The sequence below is a fragment of the Dromiciops gliroides genome, chromosome 3 (genome assembly GCF_019393635.1).
Source record: "Dromiciops gliroides isolate mDroGli1 chromosome 3, mDroGli1.pri, whole genome shotgun sequence".
NCBI classification, from domain to species: domain Eukaryota; kingdom Metazoa; phylum Chordata; class Mammalia; order Microbiotheria; family Microbiotheriidae; genus Dromiciops; species Dromiciops gliroides.
The window spans coordinates 446,699,157-446,716,709 of NC_057863.1; the positions used below are offsets into that span (position 1 = coordinate 446,699,157).

At 38.6% G+C, this 17,553-nt stretch overlaps 1 protein-coding gene across 2 annotated transcripts in view; it reads left to right on the forward strand.

The window, feature by feature from the left end:
• The window catches only part of STK39 (serine/threonine kinase 39), a 323,317-nt gene that overhangs the window by 17,758 nt on the left and 288,006 nt on the right, over nucleotides 1-17,553 (forward strand). The window contains exon 1 of one of the 2 annotated variants that reach the window (XM_043998695.1): nucleotides 9,594-9,684. The exons of the other annotated variant lie outside the window; for it this stretch is intronic. The gene's annotated coding sequence lies outside the window, so the exon portion shown is untranslated. Of the gene's footprint in view, nucleotides 1-9,593; nucleotides 9,685-17,553 lie in introns of those variants that run through there. 2 annotated transcript variants of the gene reach the window in all.

Sequence of the window (17,553 nt, forward strand, 5' to 3'; positions counted from 1 at the left end):
ACCTTTGTCAGGGGCAGCTAGGATATGCGGTGGATAAAGTGCTGGGCTTGGAGCCAAGAAGACGGGAGTTCAAATCCTTCCTCAGACAATAGCTTTGTGACCCATGGCAAGTCACTTAACCCTTTTTGCCTCAGTTTCCTCATCTGTAGAATGAGGAATCTATAGAAAGAAATGGCAAACTACTCCAGTATCTTTGCCAAGAAAACCCCAAATGGGGTCAGAAAGAGTCAGATACTACTGAAATAACTGAACAACACCACCACCTTTGTCAAACGAAGTAGAAATCAGTTGTTGGTAGAAGCATTAAACATTGTTTTGTACCTTAATGAATCTGGGGAAATGGAATGTTTTCTGTTTGTGGGGACCCTGAGTTTTAGGTTTAGAAAAATTAGGGTGTCTTCTAGGAAAGGTAAGATAGAAAACTCAGCTACTATAACCCTTTTTGGGGGGGATAGCAGTGTTTCTTGGATTCTTAGGTTACTTTGCAGTGCTCTTTGAAAATAGCTAATTTAGGGTGATATAGGATGTGTATATATTTGACTAAACATTAGTCTGAAACATTCAGCAATATGACTGATCTTCAAGTGATATAGGTAACAGTGTAGTGAATTAATATTTTCTGGCTAATAGTTTTTCTTGACATTATAAAGGTAATTATCTTGAAAAGTAAAATTATTTTCAAGTGTGTATAGTAGAACAAAAGCTGAATAACCTCTTTGAACTCCTTAGAAGAAAGGAGTTTACGATACCAGGAACAGAGACTTTATGAACTGTGATTATAAAAATAATATTTTTGTTGAACAAATATATCAGAGCTTCTATATCCAAGCGAGCCCTTGCAGCCTTTGAGAAGTCATCTTGGGAAGGTAAAAATCCTTTCCATTGAGAGTGGTTTTGGTTAAAGCATTTCTTAGCTTCCTTTTTAGAATTGTCTTAAAAATCCATGGTACATTCTTTTGAATTTCCCCAGTGGTGGCAAATATTTGACCCGTGGTGGTTGGTGGGGTTTGGAAATAGCCAAAAGTCATTTGAGGCTAATACTTATGAATGAGATGGTTGATCAAACTAGGTATATCCTAATTTGTTGCTTTTGGTTTTGTTTTTTAGTAACATATACCTGATACATTTGAGTTGTTATTAGGTAGTTATTTATCGATCTCATTAATTTTTATCTCATTACAGTAAAGGAACAAGTGACTTCTTATATAGCTTACGAATTGGATTTTCAGACCTCTCCTCCCCACCCCCCCCAACAAGAACAAGAACAAGAACAAGTTCCACCAGAAAATTAAACAGTTTCAGTATAAATAAAAAACTGTAGTTCCTCTCCAGGTGACTGACTACTTAGATGGAGAATAAGTCATTTAGATATATAAGTACTGGTGTTTTTGTTAGGGGGAAAAACCAGTTTCCGGTATACACAGCAGCCCTTAGTATAAGAAGCAGAGTGTTTTATTTTTGACTGTGATGATGACAATGTCTGTGTGTCATAATTTGATCCTTAGAACAGTTTTTTAAAATAAATGAGATGAGAAGAGATTGTCAGTTACAATGTCTTAAGAATATGTCTAGAACTGAAATGACCATTTTTCTTCCCAATTCTGCTCCATTTTTCAAATTCTTTTCATTGATATGATGACTCCTCTTCCTGTCAGCTGTGCCCATTGTCATCTTTGATTCCTTCCTCTCCCTTCTCTCAAATATCTAACCCAGTTGTCAAGTTCTTTGCTTGTCCACGGATGTTGTCCAGACCAATGTTGGGCCTCCTTATGATCACATACCTGACTGTTGCAGAGGCTTTTGCTTCTTGCCCAAATTCTGGCTACCTGCCCTAGTACTACTGTCAAAGTAGCCTTCTTCACATGCAGGTCTGGTCATGCTCACTATTACTTTAAAATCTTCCATGGCTCAGGGCAGCTAGGTGGCACAGAGGATAAAGCACTGGCCCTGAGTTCAAATGTGGTCTCAGACACTTGATACTTACTAGCTGTGTAACCCTGGGCAAGTCACTTAACTCTCATTGCCCTGAAAAACAAACAAATAAACAAACAAAAACAACAAAAAAAAACCTTCCATGGCTCTCCATTACTTGATAAATAATACACAAATAAATAGCTTAGTGTTTTGCAGGCTATCCAACTTGTTAGCTTTTTTTTTTTTTTTTTTGGGTAAAATACAGTGCCCAGAAATGAACAGAATTACTCTGACTAGGCCAGAATACAGACGGATTGTCGCTTCTATTTTTGGAAGCTATGCCTCTATACAGTCTAGATCCTGCTAGCTTTCTTGGCTGCCACATTGTTAGCTCATATGGAGTGTCCAGTTTATCAAAAGTCTTAGATACTTTTTAGCTGAACTGTTCTAGCCATACTTTCTCATCTTGTATTCATGAAACTGATTGTTTGAACCCTTTTTTGTGTTACAAAATAGATATTCATTTTTATCAAAGGAGCTTCCATCTAACTGCACCACCAGCCAAAATCAAGGTAAAATGAAAAGTGATTGGAAAAATATCTTGGATAAAAGTCTGACATCCAGATTCTCTAAAGAAATGATGCAAATTTGTACATTCTGTTTCCAATGGATAAATGGCCATGGTTAAAAGTAAGTTAGTTTGGGGTGTATTTGTTGCCAGGGTGAGAGGCAGAATAGTAGAGTAGCTAGAGAGGCCAACTTCAGAGTCAGGGAGACCTGGACTCAGGCCCTGCCTCGACACGGACTGGCTTTGTAACTGAGTAAATCCTGTAATCTCTCAGTATACCAGGCAGTTCACTTTAAGTTGCAGCTAAAGTGCTGATCTTCATTGGTAGATGATGTTTTCTCAGCAGGATACCAGTGAGATCACTGGTCTCATCCCTTCCCAAAAATAGCATGGTTCTGAGGATGTAGTAAATAAAATAAAACTCATAGTCAAGAATGTTTTATTCGACTGGGGGACTCAGTGGATAGAGTGCCAGGCCTGGAGTTGGGAAGACCTGAATTCAAATTTTACCTCAGATACTTATTAACTATGGACCCTGGGTAAGTCATTTAACCCTGTTTGTCACAGTTTCCTCACCTGTAAAATATGTTGGAGAATGAAATGGCAAACCACTCCAATATCTTTGACAAGAAAACCCCAAATAGGGTTAGGAAGAGTCAGATAAGACTGAAAATGATTAAATAACAATATTGTGAATGTGCCAAGGTGGGAGATTGTATGTAGAGTTTGGGGAACAAGTAGTAATCCAGTTTGACTGAATTATGTGATGTCATTGTTCAGTCCTTCATTCATGTCATACTCTTTGTGACCCCATGGATCATACCGTCCATGAGGTTTTTGTGGCAAAGATACTGCAGTGGTTTGCCATTTCCTTCTCTAGTAGATTGAGACAAACAGGTTAAGTGACTTGCCCAGGGTCACATAGCTTGGGCTGGATTTGAACTCAAGTCTTCCTTTGACCTAGCTGTCTCATTACAATGAATATACACTAAAGTTTTAATAAAAAAGAAGAAAAATCTGTATGAAAATATTCGTAGTGCTCTTGTTTTTTTTTAATTCATTTTAATTTATTTTTAATTTTGGGGGCTGAGGCAGTTGGGGTTAAGTGACTTGCCTAGGGTCACATAGCTAGTAAGTGTTAAGTGTCTGAGGCCGGATTTAAACTCAGGTCTTCCTGACTCCAGGGCCGGTGCTCTATCCACTGTGCCACCAGCTGCCCCCAATTCAGTTTTATTTAATTTTCATCTCCCTTCTACTTACTGTTCCCTTCTACTCCCAATTGAGAAAGCAGGAAAAACAAAAGATGTTATACACATGTATAGTCAAGCACTATAAATTCCCACATTTTTTGTGTTAAAAAACAACAACAAAAAGTATGCTTCCCTTTGCATTCTCGAGTCCATCATCTTCATGGATGTGAGTAGCATGTTTCACCATGAAGTCCTCTAGAATTGTGGTTGGTCATTGTATTGACTTTCAGAATGGTCTTCTGCCCATTTTACTTTGCATCAGTTCATATAAGTCTTCCCAGGTTTCTCAGAAGATATCCCATTCATCATTTCTCATTTCGTTCCTTCATTTGTAATGGTGAAATACTGGAAAATAATTTAATAGCAGTTGGCAAATGGGTCATATGATCATAAATCTATAGCAGGAAGGGACCATAGAAGCTCTCTAGATCAACCCCTCATTTTTCAGATGAAGAAACTGAGGCCCAGGGAGGCTGTGACTGGCCCAAAGTGCAATAGATAGTTTCTGAGGTGGGTTTTGGAAACCCCAGGTCCTCTGACTCCAAAGCCAGCTTTCCTTTAACTCTGCTCTGGTGCTGAACAAATGGTGATCTAGCAAGGGAATGAATGCATTACTATTGTGTCACCAAAATGATACTTAGGAAGAATGTAAAGACCTAGACCAATCTCCCAGCATATGCATGGACGATATAAAAATTTCCATAGATTGTCAAAGGGTAGCAAGGGACATAGAGGAAATAGATTGTTACTAGTAATTTATTATGTCTGTAATAAGTAGAAAGAGTACTGACTATTGCAGCCAGAATCCATCTTTGACACTTCCTCTGTGACGTTGGGCAACTCTTTTATCCTCTATGGGCCTTAGTTTTTGTGTCTGCAAAATGGGAGGATTAAACTACATGACTTTCAAGGTCCCTTTCAGCTCTACATCTAAGATCTTATGAACCATGTGATATTTTTTACAAAATAGTTTATTTCTTCCCCAAATCCTATTCTGATGCCTTATTTTGCGATGGAACATGAGCTTTGGCCAGTCTTTCTAAGCTGAAAAGACTTTGAAGATGGGCTTGGCGATGGACTGTGTCTGTTACTTGAGGGCCATTTGTGCCAAACTGGGAAAGACTGGCCACCAAAGTTAGGATTTTTTTGCTCTCATAGTAACTCATGAACATCATCTGTGAAGGTATAGAGGTTAACAGTGAAAGCATAGACTTTAATGAAGTGTTTTAAGTTCGTTTTAAAAAAGTATTTTAAAATAATATTATCAGCTTTAATGAATAGATAAAAATGTTTTGTAATAAAGCACCAGTGTTGGTCCATTATTATATGTGGAAGCACTAAAAAAAAGCATTTTGTCTTAATGAGTAGGTATTCTCCCCTTCCTTGTCAACACCATTTGTTTCCTCCTTGCCTACAGTTTTCATTTTGTTTTGTCTTCCCTCTAAAAAGGTAAATTCACCTTCATTCTGAATTATCTCAAATCTTTGAATTCTGAATTAATGAAGGCTTCCCATACTTTTTATTTGGCATGAGTCTTTTAAAGACACTGTGTTGTGGAGATGTACCTCTTTGTCTGAATAAGGGGAGCAGGGGCTATATCTTTCCATATCATGTTCCAGAAATCTCATTCTGGAACCTGGAGCCTCTGGAAGAAGTCATTTTCCCATGTCAAAACATAAAGCAACTTGTAGATACTTCAGTTTCATCTCAGCTCTATCTTCTACATGGATCTGGTAGGAGGAATTTCTGACCCCAAGTGTTTCATTGTGCAGCTGGTAGTTTAGTGTTTCAGAGGTGAAGGAATGTTAAAAATTCCCTGTGGAATATTTCTGGAGGCTGCTTTGTGTTTCTGAGGGGTCAATTTCAAGGTATCTTTTTTCCTGATCTCCTCCCTTCTTTCTCCCAATCATTTTCTCCCCAAACAGTGATTTTTCTGGGTGGATATTTTGGTGGAGATGTTGAATGGCTGCTGAGTTCTGAACTTGGGCTGCCTGAGGCCCTCTGAGCTTGCCCAGCTGCAGATCTGCTCTCTGGCTTTTTTTTTTTTTAACCTGGTTAATTAATTAATTAAAAAATTTTTTTAATCATAAAAGTATTTTATTATTTTATAGTTACGTGTAGAGACAGTTTTCAACATTTGTTTTTATAAGATTTCCAGTTCCAAATTTTGCTCTCTGCCTTTTTAAATGAGAGTGCTCACTTGTTGGATGCAGATAGTTGAAATAAAATCTAATTTCAGACTCGCCCTTTTAAAACTCTGTTTGCTTGACTCTCATTTGGGGGGAATTTGGGTTTGGTAAAAAAAAAAAAAGACAAAGAAAGGCATATTTGTTTTTAGAAAAGGCAACCAAAGAAGCTTTTGTTTATTTTGGAATGTTTGTTCTTACAGACTTTATTTTAATCCTGATCTAATAGACATTTTAGAGATCAGCAACATTAAGCACCTGTTTTATTAAAGAATTTGAAGTGGTGTCAGAGCGTGGAAAAATTCCTTCAAATCTCTTCTAAGTGAAACTTTAAGCTGTCCTTTGGGCAACCTGTTTTTTGACTGATAAGGCATGTTAATCTCTATTTGATTGCTTTAGTAGGGGAGAAAAAATCATGATGCCCATAGTAACAGTAGATTTGTAAATGCCCCTTTTTATGGACTAATAAAGTAACTTTAAATTTTAAGCAATTTGATACTTTTAGTTTGCCTCAAAAAAAAAAGAAAGAAAGAAAAGAAAAAGAGCATGAAATATACTTAAAAACAGCTCTAAGGGTTTAACAGTATCCTTTTTACTGTGGAACTGAAGTGATACTGGAAATAATAACTAAAGTATTCTGAGGGAAAACGTTTATGTTCCTACTTTAGTTGATACCAAGTAAAGACCAACATGGCTATAACACTCAAAGACCGAAGTGATAGAAAGGATCATAGAAATACTTTGAATTATTTCTTTTCTCCTAAAGATACGAAATAAACTTCCAGATGCAAAATCCATTGGGGAATCAATGACGCTGAGAGATTTAACTTAAGTGGGATCCATAAAAGTAAATTTCTCAAATAAGGAGCCACCATTTTTTGGGTGAAGATATGATCTTTCTACCAAATGACTAGTTTCACATGCTTAATTAGCTTCTTTTGGGTTCAAGAGCATCTGCTTTATTTTTCTAGAAAATAACGCCATTTTGCATCTGTCCAAATCAGGAAATTGGCCAGATACATCTTGCCTAATTCTTTATCCAATATAGACCCCATTTAAATACAGGCTACATTTTGTGAAATCAATTAAGTGGGTCACTTTCTACAAGCTACTACCTTCTAGCTGAAAAACTCATGATCTTATGTATTGACTTAATAAGATGCTGAAATCAAATATGAATGTCCAAGTCTCTTCAGATCCTTTGTTTTGTCTTGGAAATATTTGTCTACTTGGTTTAAGCAATAGCACAGCTGCTGATTTCAGTGAAAGTGGGGTGATGAGCAGAATAATGGGACAAGTGGAAATGTTCTCAGCAAGCAGGATGCTTTTGTTCAAAAGGACAACTTGATTAAATTCATATCCTGTTGCCAGTTGGTTGAATTCTTAGAACAATTGCAAATTTAGTTCTTAGATGCCACAGAGTGTTGTTTCTTTATTACTCTCTTCCTTGTCGAGAGGATAAATAAAATGTAACACATCTCAGAATGAGTAAATTATTACAAGGATGAAAGAGTAGTGTTTGTACACACTCATCAAAACAAAACAAAAAAAACCTCCAAACTACAAACCATGTTAGAGTTTAGATAGTTTTGACCATGAGAACATAATAATACATATACATTAGAATCATTAAACTTCAGAACTTGTCCAAATGTTGGATCTGGAAATGTGTAAAACTTGCCAATTTGGATGTGATCACCGGTTTTTAGGATAGATTTAAAACTGAAAAGAACCTTAGAGGTCACATTGGCTGACTTCTTCATTTTACAGGTGGGGAAACTGATGTCTGGAGAGGTTCAAGGTTACACTGAAAGTGGTAGAGCTGGGATTCTCTCATTCCAGATCCAGAACACTTGCCATTTTACCATTATCCTGTCTGTTGATACAACTTGAAACTTAGGAAGAAAGTTAGTACCCGTCAGTCAAAGTATAAACTCCTGATCCTGGCATTCAGAGACCTCTAAAATCTGGATCCAACCTACCTTTCTAGCCTTATATCCTTGTACTCCTATTAATATATTTAGCTTTCTAGCCAAATCAGACTGTTTTCCTGTCTCACATTCTTTCTCATCTTCACCTTGGGTAAAGCCTACATCATCTCTTTTTTTATCATAAGTAGGCACTTAGTTAATATTTGTCGACATAACGTAGATGAAAACAATGCTAAAAGGGGGTCTGAACTTCAATAACCAGTTGTTCCAATAATGTACAGATAATGGAACATTCTTTTCTCCTGTCATTAGAGATGTGGGGGACCTACAGGAGCAGACTGTTGCACAAGAGGCAGCTAGGTGGCACAATGGATTGAATGCTGGCTTTGGAGTGAGGAGAATGAGTTCAAATGAGGCCTCAGACACCAGCTGTGTGACTCTGGGCAAATCACTTCAACTCTGCCTCAGTTTCCTCATCTGTAAAATGGGGGTAATAACCTTCCAGGGTTGTTGTGAGGAACAAATGAAATAATAATTGTAAAATGCTTAGCATAGTCTCTGGCACATAGCAAGCACTATATAAATGTTAGTTATTATTATTTTTAATTTGATGGTCTGGTTCCACTGGTGGTGTGTTCCTCCTAAGAATTCTAAGGTTTTCAGTTTTTTGCTGGGAATCCCCCTCTTTTTGGATCTTAGTTTGGTTGGGTCAGGTATCATGTTTCTTCTGTATTCTGTTATTTCACATGTAAGACCCTGAAGTGTTAAGTTTTAATTAAAAAAAAAACTATTAATGTAGTGATATGGAGCAAAAGATCATAATGCCAGTTGTATTATGTGCTTTTTGACTCAATGAAACTTTGACTTTCTGTTGCATTTTTTTGCAGTTGTGTGTGAAACGAAGGTACGAGGAGATAGAATTGAGAAGGCATTTTTACATTGATATATTTTTAGTCTAGCATATGTTCTTCAGTGCATTTCCTTCTCCCTTCTTCCCCTTCCCCCCAGCAAGTGTCAATCTATTGGCATCTGGGCACTTTGACTCTACAGAATGGGCATTTTTAATTTAAGAAATTTAAAGAATTTAAGGAAAAGGTTTTCTGATTGTGTGGTAGTTTATGTATTGTGATATGTTATAAAAAAGATAACTGTTAGGTTTTAGAATTTCTACCAGTTTCATGCATTTTTTCCTTTCTAGTATTATAATAAAAACACTTGTATATTCAACTTTTAATTTTCCATGTTAATGGAGTAGAATATGAGTGTGGATAATCATTGAATTCTGGGCATATTCCTTAGAAATCTCTCTATTATAGTGATCTGAAACCTGGAGACAGTTGTAATTTCTAGGGAAGCAGGATACTAGAAGAAAGCCCTGGGGGAGAGTCTTAGGAGTAGAGGAAACCTCCATCCCCTTTGATGAGAGGGATGTCTTCTGCAAAATGGCTTCTTTTTAGTTGCTTAGCTTGGAACATTTGGGTTACAAAGAGGTTGATTGGAAAGGGAGACACGATATATCCTTGACTAATTGATAAAAGTTTTTGTACTAAAACCAGGTACTAGGTTACTTTAAAATTCCATGGGAGAACATCAGGGAATGATTTGGAAACAAACAAATTAAAAAGAAAAATCTATGTCCTTCCCCTGTCCTCTCCCAGCCTGTCACAGCTGGCTGACTGTCCTTAGACCAGGACAATGGGAGAACAGAGGAAACCAACAAATAGATCTTTGTCTTTCTGAAGCTGGGTGCGGTTGGGAGCCAGAGGGAGAGTCTGTCCTGCGAAGCTCAGGCTAGAGAAGATGTCAATGGGATCTGCTTAGGCACTGGACCAAAGGTAATCCCAGCATGGTTAATCTATGGATAGAGCATCTGTATGTTCCCAACTGAGTATTGAATGATTTGAAGGTCTCCCCCACCCCCTGAAAACAGCTGCTGAAAAATTTATGTTCTTTTAACTGATGCACCCAGAAGCCAGATGTGAAAAAGTATTTTGATGGGTCATTCAGGTGCTACCATCATTCCATGGCTGGAAAGAGTTCTGATTAATTATTAGACTGCTCGTTTGCAGTCTGCCTTCCCAGAGTATGGTCTCTCACGAGGATTGGGTCACTTTTACATCTACTTCTGATGGTTATTTTTATCCTTGGACTAACCCATGGTTTATTGCTCTGCTCTTACACAGGTGGTTCATGATGGGAATGAAGAGTTGAGAAAAACCTTTAATTATATATCCTAAAGTGGGAATGTTTTGACCTCTGGGCACTTGAAAGGAGTGTGGCCCCCCAAAGCAATAATAGTAATGGGTCCAATGTGGTATGTTGGTCGCATCCACCTTTTTAGTGTCCTGTCCTTTCAGTGTGTCTACATATTTCCAAGCATCTCCCTCACCCTCTCTGTACCTTTCTGCTCTAGTCAGTTAGGACAATTCCCTATTTCCTGTGCCTTCCTCCTGCCTGTTGTATTGTCCTCTGCTTCATCTGCTTCTCCTAAAATATACTTTTTTCACTTTAGTTTTTCATTCTGAACTTTATTAAAATACCAGATATAATAGGCATGGCCATATACAGAGGACAGAAAAAGGATTATTACGTGAAATGGGTCTCTTTTATGCATAGCTTGCTTTTCTTTTAAATGTATATAATAAATGCAATATGTTGACTTTTTGAAAAAATAGATTTTATTGATATCTTTCAGTAAATATCCTCTTGTAGCCCTGCCCTTCCCCCTTTGTTTCCTCCTAGAATCATCCCTCATGAACAAATAATTTTTTTTAAGAAAAAAGAGAATGAAGAAATCAGTCTATACATTGAATACACTGATGATACATGCAATATTCCACATCTATAGACATTCCATTTCTTCAAAGGAGGAGGGAGAGAGATGTCTTCGTATCTTCTTTGGGGCCAAGCCTGCTTTTTTTTAGTTCTGTAACATTCAGTTTTGTTTCATAGTTTCAAGATGTAGTTTTTAGAGCTATCTTGCTTGTCTGTGATTTCTTTAGGCCTTCCCTCTGTTCTCTTCTGTGCTTTAAAAAAATACTTCAATGACCCCCTTTTCTTTGTTTTCCTTTCACAACTATCCCTAGTTATCCTCCCTCCCCAAACCATATTTGTATTTCAAGATATGCTGTTTGGTTGGTGATGTTAAAAAAAAAATCATGCAGCAGATGGGAGACAATGTGATACAGTGGAAAAACTGATAGGAGTCAGAGGACATGGACTCAAATCCCACCTATGATACATAAGTACATATGTGACCCTAGGCACATGACTTCACCTCCAATGGCTTCAGGTTGGGTTGGGCCAGATAGTCTCAAAGGTACCTTCTCGATCTAGATATGTGATCTTATATGTCTCCTAAATCTCCTTGACTTTATTTCTAAATACTGTAAATGTTTCTTTCAATTCATTTTATCAATTCACCGTCACCATCTTGGATGATGGGAATATAACACAGATGCAGATAAGCAAATTTAGGTAATTTGAGGAAGGAATCATGAAGGACCTTCCACCCCATCCTCCAGTAGTTTCAGGTTAATTTTTTCATGCTATCAGTAGACCTTTTCTTTGTTATCTGTGCTGTTCCACCATTCTCTGTGAGTGTAGGTGAGCTTTTATTGCTCTAACCCTCTCCTAGGGCTAGAGCTTGGTTCAGACAGTTTCCTAGAAAAGATGAGAAACTAATCATCAATAAAAAATGAAATTTTGCTTCTTCTCAGACTTTTGACTCAGCTTCTGTTGTCCTGAAGTTAATTGTCTAACTTGGTAAGCCATGGGATGTGGAATATAATTCCATTTAAAAAATTATGTGCCTGTTATTCTTCAGTGAGCAATAATACTGAGAATAATAATGCTTAGGAAGGTGGAGCACAAGTTACTGGAAATCAAGGCTGCTGCTTCCTATTATTTCTTTTGTGACCTGTAACTTTTTCTATCAATGGGATCCTTTAATAACAAAATAACAGCAATCTTGCTTTCCCGATTTCTAAGGCTATTATAAGAAAGAATTGTAAAAATATGTACAGCTCTCTTATAGCATGTAATCTTCAAAGACTCATTACTTTTAGAGATTCACTGATAATGCATTATTTCATTCCAAAACAATACTAAGGCAGCAATGACCTTGAAATCGATCAATATTTATTTTGGAACTGATACATTTGCAGTGCTGCTTTCTGATGGACTGGTCCCAATTATTCTATAATCCTTCCTTTCTCCACCTTCCCTGTTTATGGAGAGGGGTGGAGGGCAAAATAATGTTGTTTTTTTCTTTTAACAGAAAATTGCTATCCAGAAGTTCGAGGTTATGTAATTTTCAAATTCATTGAATTTGCTTAGCTGTGGAATTCTTTGATTTTGCAAAATTAGAACTCCTTTTATTTTTTATTTTTTTTGGGCAGGGCAGTGAGGGCTAAGTGACTTGCTCAGGGACACATAGCTAGTAAGTGTCAAGTGTCTGAGGTCGGATTTGAACTCAGGTGCTCCTGAATCTAGGGCCTGTGCTTTATCCACTGTGCTACTAGCTGCCCTAGAACTCCATTCTGCTGATGGACCTGGGGCTGTTGCTGCTGTCCCTCTGTAGTCTCTGTCTCTCTCCATCTTCGTGCTTTACATCAAGTTAGGATTGGAACAACAGTGAGTCCTTGAAGTCAGTGGAAGGTGATATAAGGCATAGGTTTCAAGGAATTGGGTAGAATTTTGTGACTGACTTAGGAAAATCAGCATGTCTTTGGCCCTGAATTTGAAAGCCTAGAGTTTAAGGGGGCATTTGCTCTCTTTGGCCCCTCTGAGGAAGGCTCTATGTGGTTCCTTTGTGTCTGGCTCAAGCAGGAAGTCAGTCAGTGCTTTCTCAGAACAGTACTGCAGAAGCAGAGGGCCCAAGCCACCTTGCCTTCACTCCCAGGTGACTGGAGAATGGCATGTCCCTTCTCAGTCAGACTTGGTGAGTCAGCTCATAGAGGGACTGAGATAATGTTGCTTCATCCTTCCCAGTCTTTCCAACCACTCCTGCCTTCCGCTCTAGGGCTACTTTCCATCTCTATCTCCTCTGTATATATCTTGAATGGACCTCCTTGTAAACTCCTCCAGGATAGAGATTGTTTCAGTTTTTGCTTTGTGTCCCTAGCACTTAGCACAATGTCTGGTATACAGTAAATGTTTAATGAATGTTTGTTGACTGATTTCTGCTAACCAAATGTGGAGTTTTAACCATCCCTCCAACCCTTATTGTCCTGGAAGGAATTTTGTTCCCAGAGGTTTTGTTAATCACGGTATCTCTTTAATAATATAGACAGTGGTGATAGAGAAAGGAAGGTCCGTAGATTCCTGCTTGTCTGACTCAGAGTAAAGTAATATGCCTACTTGGTAGAAGACTCATAGATGAGAGGTGTGGTGGTTGAATTAGGCATTAGATTAAGCTAGGTGATTGAAAACACACTAATAACAAATGTTTTTGAAGGCTGAGGATAGCAACTCTTCCTTCTCTGTGCACAGAAACGTCTGTGGGATTTGCCCAACTCAGGAATAGTGGGCTCATTGCTTGTTTTTTACTTCATTAGGTTACATCTACTATGGAACCTCCTCCCCTTCCCAGACAAACTTGTGTTACCCATTAGTCCAGAGACCTTTTGCAGACATCTAAAGGTGGGATTTTAGAATCATAAACATAACATTTTGGAGTTTATGGGAATTAAATAAATAATCTAACCTCCTAATGTTAGAGATGAGGAAATGGAGGCCCAGAGAGGTCCTAGGCCGCACAGTTGCAGACCTCTATATTGGCTTGAGGCAGCAGGGAACAATGGAAAGAGCTTTGCTCTATGGTCAGTGGGCCTTGGTTCACATCTAGCCTTTGATGCTTATACTGCACATTTGACCATGAATTTATCCTTCCTGGAATTCATTTCCCTTATCTGTAAAATGAATTTCCAAAATGGCAAATGGTCTTTGCTATTGCATGCAGTTATATACCCTTCTCTGCCTAGATACCTGGGCACTTGGGCAGGAGCCTCATTTTGATATTTCCAGTGGAAAATTTGGGTGCAAAATGAGGGAGAAGAGAGGAGAGAGATTATGCATTTGGATTCTGGAGTTGTAATTTGATATTTAAATAAAAAATGAATAGCCCAATCCCAGTAGTTAAGGGAGAGTTCTTATCTGACCTGAGCTAGGATATTTCTTTAGGGGAGCTTTATGTTAACTTCTTCACCAGGATCATTTGTTACCCCTTTGTTCATCTATGTACATCGTTCATCTTGACCTCTCTTTGACCCTTTCATTTGAATTCCAATAGTTTTCACATGGGGGAAAATGGAAGGTAGGGAGGAAGGAGGTGGGAAGTCCTCTCCCCTATCTGAACTGTTTATTTCCTGCCCTTCCTCTAAGCTACAAAGTTTCCCCTTTTAAACTTTTGCTTTTATTGTGTTTATGAATGAATGAGGCCCTTTGTAAAGCTTATTGGAATGTTCTGTGGGAAGGACACTATGCAAAAATTAATTGTATTGCATAACTGCCCGTCCGCATGGAGGCCAAATCATTTTTGGCACTTCAACAGATCCTCCTCTGTGGTCAGTCATATGAGACTAGGATGCCCGGTGCCTATGAGATGCAGCTCTGTCCTCATCAACCAGTGCCCCTGGGGATGACCTTTAGCCTGGCTCAGACAAATGTCTTATCTTGTATTTCTACAAACCCCTGCTTCTTAATACAATGGAGAATGTGACTTTGTTTCTTGTATGATTCTTTCTTTGGATGCTGATTCTTTACAGATGTCAGATTTTTGTCCCTCTTTCTCATCTATGGGGGAAGAAAACTGGCATTCTTGACTGTCACAAGGGCTGTCTTTGGTGCCCATGATTGGCCTTTTAGTCCTAATAAAACTCTCTTTAGTAGGATACCTGTTGTGGGACACATTAGGAAACTGGCTGGGAAGTTCAGTGTGTTTTTTTTTTCAGTCTCTTCCATCCCTTCTCCTTTTCTACCTCATGATGTGGGTGTTTTCTGAGGGTCTGTCCTTGGCCTCTACGTACCTTCTTGGCAAGGAAGCCATGCCATTGCTTCTCCCTTGGCAATTTTTCTTCACTCCCACAACTGATTTATTTTGCCATCCTTAACCCCTTTATGAACTCTCCAGACCTGCATGTCTGTCTGTCTTTGAGGTATCTCTGCTAGATGTCTCCCTGACACCTCAAATTAAGCGTAGCCTAAACTGAGCTTATCTTTCCTTCTAAGCCTGCGCCTCCTCCTCCTTCTTCTCTCTCTCTCTCTGTCTCCCCCCTTTTTTTTTTGGGTGGGGCATTGAGGGTTAAGTGACTTGCCCAGGGTCACACAGCTAGTAAGTGTCAAGTGTATGAGGTGGGATTTGAACTCAGGTGCTCCTGAATCCAGGTTCTGTGCTTTATCTACTGCACCACCTAGTGGCCTGCCCGCTCCTTCTTACAGAACTATATTCTATTCCTGCCCCACCCCCCACCCTGTTCATTTACCTCTATTTGCACTTTAGGATTATCTTTTACCTTAACTGGTTTCTAGAAATATTCACATCCAATCCTGCTTTCTTGTTCCATGAACAATGGCCATGTGATTTCTAGCCTCCATGTCTTTGTTCACAACAATTCCCTCCCTCATCCTCTTCATGTGATCAGTTTTTTAAAACCCACCACAGATAGTATAGTATCTCTTTTACTGTGCCATGCTGCATCTATCTTCTGAATTGCTTCTGCTTTTGACAGCCTGGCTTTTATACTTATTCCCAAGGCACAGGGCAAGGGGAAGAGGGAGGCCCTCACTTGCGTTTAGAATTCAGTTGTTGGTAATGGTCATTTCTAGGGGATTATAATTTAGATCAAATTGCACAGTATAGTTCCTCCATTGGTTCCTTCCTTCCTTTTATACTGTGAAATTAAGTTAAAATGATTTTAAAGTGAGTCTTGAAAGAAAAGTTAAGTGATACAGTGGTTAGAGCACTGGGCCTGGAGTCAGGAAGACCTGAATTCAGATTTAGCTTCAGGTACTTACTAGCTCTATAACCCTGGAAAAAGACTCGTTATTAAGTGCTGCTTGCCTTAGTTTCCTCATCTGTAAAATTCTGATAGTGATATTTACCTCTCAGGGTTTTTGTGAGGATGAAATGAGATTTGTAAAATGCTTTGTAAACCTTAAAGTGCTAGATAACAGCCACTGTTATTGTTGTTATTATTATTACAAAAGGTAGAGTGTATTATTGGAGATGGAGTAGTCACAGTCCTTTTGACTTGGTGATTGTAGTGGTGGTGGTGGTGGTGAGGTGAGTCATCTGCTGATTGGCACATGTAGAATACCAATTAAGATTCAAGAGTTAGATCTTAATTTGTCCCAGCTGGAGTAGTTAACCACCTTTTCCTTATTGGCTGCTTCTCTGAATCTCCACTGGTCTTTGATGACTCTGGAGAAGGGAGTGAGGCACAGCTCTGCCTCACTTAAATCCAGTTTGCTTGTAAGTCAAGACATTCCCCTCCTGATGTCACTGGTCCTCTTCTAGAGTGGATCTCCCACCAGCTTTCTTGCTGTCCTCCTGTCATACCCTCTCCATTGCCCATACTCTTGGGCTGACTCTTCCTGGATAGGATGCAGCTACCAACAATAAGGTTTTGGAGTACAGTCCTGTCGATTTCATAGGATCATAGATCCTAGAGCTGGAATAGATTTGTCCCATGACTTCATTTTATAGATGAAGAAACTGAGGTCCACGAAGGTTAGTGACTTTTCCAAGGTTCACAGGTCATGAGTTTTCAGGTGGAACTTGAACTAGGTCCTAATTGAATGCTCTTTCTAATGTACCATGCTCACCTTGTGCCATCCTTCAACTTCCCTTAGAAAACAGTAAAACATGTTGATGTTTCATTAATCTATTCAAACAGGAATTTACTCTAGGCATATATTGTCTGCTGTATTTAATATGCTTGTGTATTGACCACCTACTTAATGCATTTCTTTTTTTGTTCAGACTAGTAATTTCATTAGGATGGGGAGCCCTGATGTAGAAAATTTTCTTTTACCAGTTGCTGATTCGCTCTTATTCTATGATCTGTAATCTTAGAGAATTGATGTTAAAGGGTTGAACTCGAACCTGACTCCAAAGCAAACTGACTCCAAAGCAAACTGTTTCTATTATTGTGAGATTTAAAATTGGATATTAGATCATAAATCTACCCTACTTAACCTTTCCCTTAATTTATCTCCCAGACTCCAGCAGTAAGTGACGGCTATCTTCCTGACAAATTTCAGCATTAGGAGAGGCCAAAAGTAAGTCATCAACATATTGTACTAGTGTGGAGCCTTTAAAGGTAATGGAGGCCAGATCCTGCTGTAAAATTTGGGAAAATAATGTGGGACTGTCTACAAATCCCTGTGGGAGTCTAGTCCAGGTCCACTGTCTATTTTTCCAGGTAAAAGCAAATAAATATTGGAAGTCCTCATGTACTGGTATGGAGAAAAAGGCAGAGCAGAGGTCTACCACTGTGAAACATGTAGATTCATAGGGAATGGATGAAATTATCGTAACCGGGTTTGCAACTATAGAATGTCTAGGAATAACATAATTATTAATAGTTCTAAGATCTTGCACAAAACGATAAACAGGTTTACCATCTGGCCCAGGCTTGGGTTTTTTAACTGGCAAAATGGGAGTATTGCATGGAGAGTGATGACATGGAATAATAATATGC